The 9079-nt window shown below is 37.3% G+C and overlaps 1 pseudogene across 1 annotated transcript; it reads right to left on the bottom strand.

Moving 5' to 3' along the window:
* Positions 1-2505: 2505 nt before the first annotated feature.
* Positions 2506-3936, bottom strand: LOC110577228 (annotated as a pseudogene). The gene has a single exon (XR_002480109.1). The product of XR_002480109.1 is annotated as an elongation factor 1-alpha 1-like (transcript).
* Positions 3937-9079: the final 5143 nt, after the last annotated feature.

Raw genomic sequence — 9079 nt, 5'->3', positions numbered from 1 at the left:
TGGGTGTTTTTTTATGTTAGTAAATCTCTTTTGAGTAGCTGCAATTTCATAATTGGCTTATCTCTCCGATTTTTACATGTGTGCGTGTGTGTGTGTGTATCTCTCTCTTCTCCTTCCCCCAATCCTCTCACTCTCTTCCTTCCTGGCTCTAAAATTTGCTCTCGTTCTTGGGATCATATACATGAGTATTTTTAACTTTATAGTTAGATTAACTGTGAATTTAATAGAATGCTTATTATATTTTATCCAGAATTTCTTGGAGGTTTTAATGGATTTTTAAAAAGATATCCAATCTGTTATATTTCTAGGAACAGAAGTTGATATGCATGACCTTTTAAAATAAAAAAGTAATAAAGTTAATTAACAGCATATATATTAACTCAGTGTTATGAGTTAAGCAAATTTTTCTTGAAAGACTTCAATCTATATGATAATAACACCAGGCATCAGTAGAGGGCCTGAAACTTTTTCAAAGCATTTTCAAATTTTATCTAACTTGACTCCCTCAAAACATTTGTAAGGTTGAATATCTGTACCAGAGAGGTGAAGCTTTTGCCAAGGACACAGCAAATTAGCAGCAACTCAGACCATTAGACAGGAAGACCAACATACTCTTTTCCATTAATTGTTCACAAAGTATGATGTTTGTGTCTGCACCGAAAACACCTCCTTTGATCTCAGAAATCCAAAGAGTTACAATGTAAATCTTCCTACTGAAAGCATGTTTTGAACTCCAAAGTTTGTGTTTTAGGATTGGAATATAAAAACTCTGCTAGAGGCCCTGGTTACAGTTTCCTCTGGGTTATGAAGGCAGAACAATTTGTTTATACTTCTCTTTTGGTATGCACCATGTGATATCCTATATTATCATTACTTATCTAAACAAACAAAACTTAGAAATGTTAAGAAGCAACTGTCCTTCTGTCCCTAAGAACTTTAATCAACAAAATCACCAGGGCTTAGCCTTGTGTCCCCTACTTCGCAATATGCAAAGATATCTTTAGGCCACCCTTTCAGACACAGTGGCATTCTGCAGGGCCTGACATGCAGATGGGTATTTCTTTGAATATAATCCAGAAGGAATGATGTTTCCTTTTTATCTGAAATGTAACCTCCTTGGAAGTTAAGCTGATTCAAACACAGCTGGATAAGACCAAAGATATTTTTTGTAGGTAAATAGTATGAGTTGGTTGCAAACTAAACAAATCCATGTGGGTGGCCCCTATAAGCTTATTTGCTTGAGACTTGTCAGCTTATCTTGTCAGTGCTTGCAGGAGATACAGAGGAACAGAATCCTCCCTTTAAAAATGGATGAGGTGATTGGAAGACATTCCTGAAGGTGAGTGGGAGGTGAAGGCCTGGGAGAGTTGTAGGGAAGGAGGGAACAAAGACTAAGCTATGATGTTTTTATTTTCTTTTAGTTTACTGGAATGGGGCTAGAGGTAAAAGTCTTACAAAGTGAGTTTATATCCCTTTAACTGAGAAGCCACTGAATGGATAAAAGTGGCAAATGTGGACTGCATTACCTTATGGTTTAGACAGTATGTTCTCTGGATCTTAAATACTGAATTTTGGAACAAGGCTGGTGATATATATTGAGCAATAATAATAATGTAACAACAACTAATATTTATTGAGCACTTACTATGTGACAGGCACTGTTCTACATCCTTTACATATGTTAACTAAGTTAATTTTCAGAACAACTGAATTAGTTGTTAGTAGTAGGTAATACTGGTGTCCATATTAATTGAGTCTCAGGTTAAGTAACTTGTCAAGGTTACAAATCTAGAAAATGAAGCTAGAATTTGAACTCAGACACCTGGTTTCTCTGCTCTCTATCATCTCCATGTCTTCAGAATTCTTATCTTCACCTTCTCTATTGGGGCACCTGGCTGGCTCAGTCGGTAGAGCATGCAACTCTTAATCTCAGGGTCATGAGTTCAAGCCCTACGTTGGTTGTGGGGCCTACTTAAAAAAAATAAGGTAACCTAACCTTCTCCTTACTCATACATGAATCCTCTGCTGCTTTGGGTAGAGGTGCTATGGTACCCATTTAATGGGGATTAATATTAAAACTGTATTTAGAAAGCTATTGGGAAGTGCCATTAAGCAAAAAGGAATTTCCATATTCTGGATCTCAGCTGTTCATCAAGAAATCTATCAGAAATAACTAAGAATTACAGGTGGCACTTGGACAGTAAGAGTCTGATGTAAGTTATCTCCGTTCAATTGCACTTTATCTGCATTTGCCTTAAAGAAGAGGACACCAAGAGCATGGACATTTTCCAGTGCAAGGCTCTACGTTTAGGAAGTTCTTTTTTTTTTTTCTCATTAAACTTTTGTTTTAATGGGTCTCAAAATTCTGTGACAGATTTTTGGTCAAGTTGTTTCCATTAAAAAGTACTGATTTTAAAAACTAATAAAACTGCCACACACACACACACACATGCATGCGCGCGCGCACACACACACACACACACACACACACACACACACAAACAAATGGTCCACAAAACAGTCTCCTTTCCTTCTGAAGGTTTTACGATGCATTGTTATCATTAACCAGTCTTTTACTATTAAACTTAAATGGCCAATTGACACAAACAGTTCTGAGACCATTCTTCCACCACTGATTAAGACTGGGGTGGCAGGTATTGGGGATAATATTCATTTAGCCTTCTGAGCTTTCTGGGCAGACTTAGTGACCTTGTCTGCTCTAGCTGCCTTCTTGTCCACTCCTTTGATGACACCCACAGCAAGCGTCTGTCTCTGTCACGAACAGCAAAACAGCCCAGAGGAGGATAGACAGAGAAGCTCTCAACACACATAGGCTTGCCAGGAACCCTATCAACGATGGCAGCATCACCAGATTTCAAGAACTTGGGACCATCTTCCAGCTTTTTTCCAGAATAACAATCAATTTTCTCCTTCAGCTCAGCAAACTTGCAAGCAATGTGAGCTGTGTGACAATCCATCACAGGTACATATCCAGCACTGATTTGGCCTCGATGGTTCAGGATAATGAACATCTTTGACAGATACGTTCTTGACATTGAAGCCCACATTGTCCCCAGGAAGAGCCTCACTCAAAGCTTCATGGTGCATTTCAACAGACTTTACTTCAGTTTTAACATTTAACATCAACTGGAGCAGAGGTGACTACCATGTCAGGTTTAAGAACACTAGTCTCCACTTGGCCCACAGGGACAGTACCAATACCACCAATTTTGTAGACGTCCTGGAGAGGCAGATGCAAGGCCTTGTCAGTTGGATGAGTTGGTGGCAGAATGCGATCCAGAGCTTCAAGCAGTGTGGTTCCACTGGCATTCCCATCTTTATGGGTGACTTTCCATCCCTTGAACCAAGGCATGTTAGCACTTGACTCCAGCATGTTGTCACCGTTCCAACCAGAAATTGGTACAAATGCTACTGTCTCAGGGTTGTAGCCAATTTTCTTAATATGGGTGCTGATTTCCTTAACGATTTCCTTAATGATATCTCTTCTGGCTGTAGGGTGGCTCAGAAGGGCATGCTCATGGGTCTGCCCATTTTTGGAGATACTGGCTTCAAATTCACCAACACCAGCAGCCACAATCAGGACAGCACAGTCAGCCTGAGATGTGCCTAGAATCATGTTTTTTATAAAGTCTCTGTCTCCTGGGGCATCAATGATGGTCACATAATACTTGCTGGCCTCAAATTTCCACAGGGAGATATCAATGGTGATACTACATTCACGTTCAGCTTTCAGTTTATCCAAGACCCAAGCACACTTGAAGGAGCCTTTTCCCATCTCAGCAGCCTCCTCCAATTTTCCATAGTTCTTTTGTCGATCCCACCACATTTGTAGATCAGATGACCAGCAGTGGTAGACTTGCCCGAATCTACGTGGCCAATGATGACAATGTTGATGTGAGTCTTTTCCTTTCCCATTTTGGTTTAGGTTGAGCAGCGGTTTTCACGATACCTGTGGTCTGGCGGCAAACCCATTGCGAAAAAGCAGGAAGTTCTTTCATCATTTAGACCTTCCTTTTGGTCCTTTATTCAGCACGTATTTGTTGAGTACCCTCTATTTGTCAGGCACTGTGCTAGGCACTGAGGGCATTTTGATGAGCACAGACAGGTCTGTCACATCTTCTCATAGGATGTGTAGTGAAGCGGGGTGGGGGGGAGACAAGCTAATAATCCCACAAATAAATGTATAATTACAAAACTGAGACATGAGTCATGAGGAAAGGCATTTGGGACTAGAGTGGAGATACTATCATGGAGAGACTATGGCATCCTCTGGAGGATTAGAAGCCACTTCTCTGAGGGAATGACATTCCAATTAGAGGAAGCAGCATGCAAAGGCCCAGTGCTCCTTGTTCTTAGAGCCTAGAATGAGAAATAGATTAATGATTTATTCATAGAACAACAACTCTGCTTATAACTGTGTACCATTCGTAATTTTCAAGGAGTTAGACATGCTCTTCTAGCTTTTTGTTGGCCAAAGAAAGAACTTTCTTTGGGTAATTGGTAATGTCAGTTTTTGGTTTTAGTAAGATCCTCAGATTGAGGAAACTTTCTCATTTATCCATCAGGTTATCTTCTCAAGTGCCCTCTTTGCTCTCTCCCTCCCTTTCACCCTTGCACAAAGATTTATTGGATGCCTGTAATATACTAGTACTAGTAGTCTTCTCTTCATCACCAAACTTCTTAGAGTAGTCTACACTTGCTGCCTCCATTTTCTCACATTCTTAACCTGTTGCAGTCTGTTTCCTCTCCTCAACAATGTCCTTGACACTGACAAATCCACAATTTGGTTTCTTAGCTCCTCATTGTACTTGGTTTCTCTGCAGCCTTGTAGCCCTGGTGTTCAATCACAAAGCCTCTTCTCTTTGGCCTTCTGCAACACAGTTCTCTCTTTCTTCTTCTACCTCTCGGTAGTTATTTGTCATTTTTGCTGGCTCCACTTTCTCTACCCAACACTTTAATGTTGTTGCTTTCCAACTCATTATCCTCATGATTTATTTTTTCCTTTTTTAATTATTTATTTGAGAGAGAGAGGGAGAGAGAGAGAGAGAGAAGAGGGAGGGACAGAGGGAGAGATACTTCCAAGCAGACTCCTCAGTGAGTGTGGAGCCTGATGCAGGGCTCTATCCCACAACCCTGAGATCATGACCTGAGCCGAAACCAAGAGTTGGTCACTTAACCAACTGTGCCACGCAGGTGCCCCCTCATTTTTCTTTTTCTGCCTAAATTTCATCTTTTCAATTTACTTCTAGAGGGAAATAGTTGGTTTCTTTCGTATGTATTTGTGCTTTCATGGCACATGGTACATATCTGTGTTGTGGCACTTGGACATAAACATACCATGTGAATTCAATATGAGATCTCTTTCAATTGACTATGTGCTCAAATTCAGGAATAGAATCTTATAGGTGATGTGCAAAATAAAACAGTCTTTAATACGTATTTGATGTACAAATAAATCTGGGGACTCCAGTAAAGGCCAAATCTAAAGCATTAGTTAATTGCCACAGGCTAAAAATTGAAAATTTTGCTTTAGTGTGTTACTTACTTAGACATTTAACTCATCTTGATGATGAGCAAGAATTAACCATAATTACATGAAGTATGTTTCCATCTTCAAGTCATGGATTATCCATTGTCCCTAATTAATGACTCTTACTATCTATAATTAATAAAAATAGCCCATAATTCACAGTGATTTCTTGAGTCACATTTTTTTCTTTTGTCTAAAGTCTAATGAGAGGTAATCTGCAGTAGAGTATAGTGATCTTGATCTTCTCAGATAGACTTTGCCAGTTTATTAGGGAGTTAAAAGCCTATAAGGCATGTAAGGTTCTTTGGGATTCATAGTAGAGTAGAGCTTTTTCTCCCAGGAAATGAAAACATACACATATTATTTTGAATGTAATTATCAGTTGACATATTTTTGAATATTTCTATCAAAAGGAATGAAATACCATGTATTTTAAATAAAAGTAAATTTATTTCAAAAGGCACTTAGGTGTATATATTATAAAGTGATCAGACACAGAAAATATAGGAACATAAATCTACATTTGTATTAAATTTAACTAAATGGAATATATTTGAAAATTGCATTCAGAAGGCTCACACTCCATAGTAAAAATAAAAATGAATGTTATATAGAAATTTGCCTATTGTATAAAATAGGTGAGGAATAAAACCAATACCTATTTTACGGCTATCTTTGTTTGAAAGGGCTTTTTTTTTTTTTTCCTATTTTGAATGTGGTGCTATAATCTTCAATATATCTTAAACTACATTTGGTAAAAACTATGCTTTCTAACAATAATTTAAAAATCTTTCGCCAGCATGTTGATAGTGCTTAATCTACGTATAAAGATAAAGTAGAAAGTTTTCTGCCAACATGAATCTAAATACTAACCAGACTACAATGGATTGGTATAGTGTTTCCAATTTTTTTCTCCCTGTTATTTTGGGAGGGGATAAAGACAATTTTTGTCTGATATGGCTTTTATAAGCACTGATGATTTTGGCATGTTTAAATAACTGCCGTGTATTCATTCATTATAAACAGAAAGATCAGTGGAAAAATAAAGGCAAGACAACCTGATGAGTGGTTCTTAAATATTGTTGCATATTAGAAACACCAAGAGAACATGTTGACAAATAGAATCTAAAGTTCTCCCTAAGATTGTGCTTCTGCGGTTCTGGAATAGGGCACAGGAATAAGAATTTTTAACAAGCCCTCAGGAGATTCACATGCTCCAATTTCAGAAACACTGCCCTATTATCTGTTCCATCAGATTTCTCCCCATTTTTTTTTCAAATGATCTTCATTCATTCATTAGACCTCCAATACCTTCCATCTCACGTTACTACCTGGTAGAATAAAATTCCTATTTATCTCTCAAGACCCCATTTATATGTGACTCTATCTTCAGAGCCTTTACTCAGTACTTTGTACATATTTCTGCTTTTATGTTTATACAATATATTGCGTAATAGATTTATATGTACAAATAATACATATATACATATATTAACATTACATTGAATTTCTTTTAAGGAGGGAGGCTATGTCTTAGTTTTTATGCATCAAATATGAGAGCTAGGGACAGAGCCTGGTACAAAACAGTTGGTACTCAGACATTAGCATGCAAAAGAATTATCTGGGGAGTTTGTTTAAAATGGAGATACCTAGCATGCCCACATCCCCACCATGCCCAATTCCCAGATTCTCATTCAATAGATCTGAAGATGGTCCTAGGAATTCACATTTTTATAAACTCTCCAAACATTTCATATCTTGATAAAATTCTGAATACCAAGGGGACATCAACTAATGTTTAGATAACCAAATATATGACCAAAGGGCTACTTATATTTATCCCATTTACTCTCTAATATGATAAAATTTTCTCATGCATTCTAATATATTTTGGACATTCCAGTGACAATATGCACGTCCATCTGGATAGTGGTCAGAGACAATGTAGGCAACTTTATGTAGAATCTTACATATGGGTTTACAATGGGGGTTTACAATGGGGTTTACAAATGACAGGGCTCATGAGGCAACCTGGAAGAATTTTAATGAGGATTTTATCTATGGAGAAGGCATATCAAGAGTAAAAGTCAGTACACATGAAAAGATGTTCAGCATCATTCATCATCAGGGAAATGCAGATCAAAACCCAAATGAGATATCACCTCACACCTGTCAGAATGGGTAAAATAAAAAAAAATCAATAAACAACAGGTGTTGGTGAGGATGTGGAGAAAAAGGAACCTTCTTACACTGTTGGTGGAATGCAAACTGGGGTAGTCACTCTGGAAAACAGTATGGAGCTTCCTCAAAAAAATTAAAAATAGAACTACCCTATGATCCAGGAATTCCACTACTGGGTATTTACCCAAAGAATACAAAAACACCTATTCAAAGGGATATATGCACCCCTATGTTTATTGTATCATCATTTACAATAACCAAATTATGGAAGCAGTCCAAGTGTCCATTGATAGATGAATGGATAAAGATGTGGTATGTATATGCAATGGAGTATTATTCTGCCATTAAAAAAAATGAAATCTTGTCATTTGCAATAGCATAGATGGATCTAGAGACTATAATGCCAAGTGAAATATGTCAGAGAAATACAAATACCATATGATTTCACTCATGTGGAATTTAAGAAACAAAACAAATGAACAATGCTAAAAAAAAAAGAGACAAACCAAAAAACAGACTCTTAACTATAGAGAACAAACAGATGGTTACCAGAGGGAAGATGGGTGGGGGGATGGGGGAAATAGGTGAAGGAGATTAAGAGTACACTTATCTTGATAAGCATTGAGTAATACATTGAGCTATTGAATCACTATATTTTACACCTGAAACGAGTATAACACAGTATGTTAACTACATTGGAATTAAAATTTTAAAAAGTAAAAAATAAATAAAAAATAAAGAGTAAAAGTCAGTAATTAGTTTTAAAAAAAACCAACAATTCTAATGGGGCCCCTGGGTGGCTCAGTTGGTTAAGTGTCTACCTTCGGGTCCTGGGATCAAGCCCTGCATCAGGCTCCTTGCTCAGCGGAGAGTCTGTTTCTCCCTCTCTCTCTGCCCCTCCCCCCTGCTTGTGCACTCTCTCTCTCTCTCTCAAATAAATAAATAAAATCTTTTAAGAAAGTTCTACAAGAAAACATAGGAAAAAATATTTTTATCCTGGGTTAGGCAAAGACTTTTTAGTTATGACACCAAGAGCCATGATCAGTACAAAAATAAAATTAATAAAATGTACTTCATCAAAATGTAATATCTTCAACAGAAACTGTTAAGAGATGAAAAAGAGAGCCACAAAAGGGAGAAAATTTTTGCCCAGAGTACATTTGTTAAAGGACTTTCATTCAGGGTTTATAAACAACTCAGAAATCTTAATAAGAAAACAAACAACCCAATAAAAAGTGGGCAAAGTATTTGAACAGATACTTTACTAAGGAATATACACAGTAGGCTAATAAACACATAAAAATATGCTCAAGATCATCAGTCAAAATCACAATGTGGTACCATTAC

This window comes from Neomonachus schauinslandi, chromosome X, assembly GCF_002201575.2.
Source record: "Neomonachus schauinslandi chromosome X, ASM220157v2, whole genome shotgun sequence".
Classification (NCBI taxonomy): domain Eukaryota; kingdom Metazoa; phylum Chordata; class Mammalia; order Carnivora; family Phocidae; genus Neomonachus; species Neomonachus schauinslandi.
This window is presented reverse-complemented; position numbering and strand designations above follow the sequence as displayed.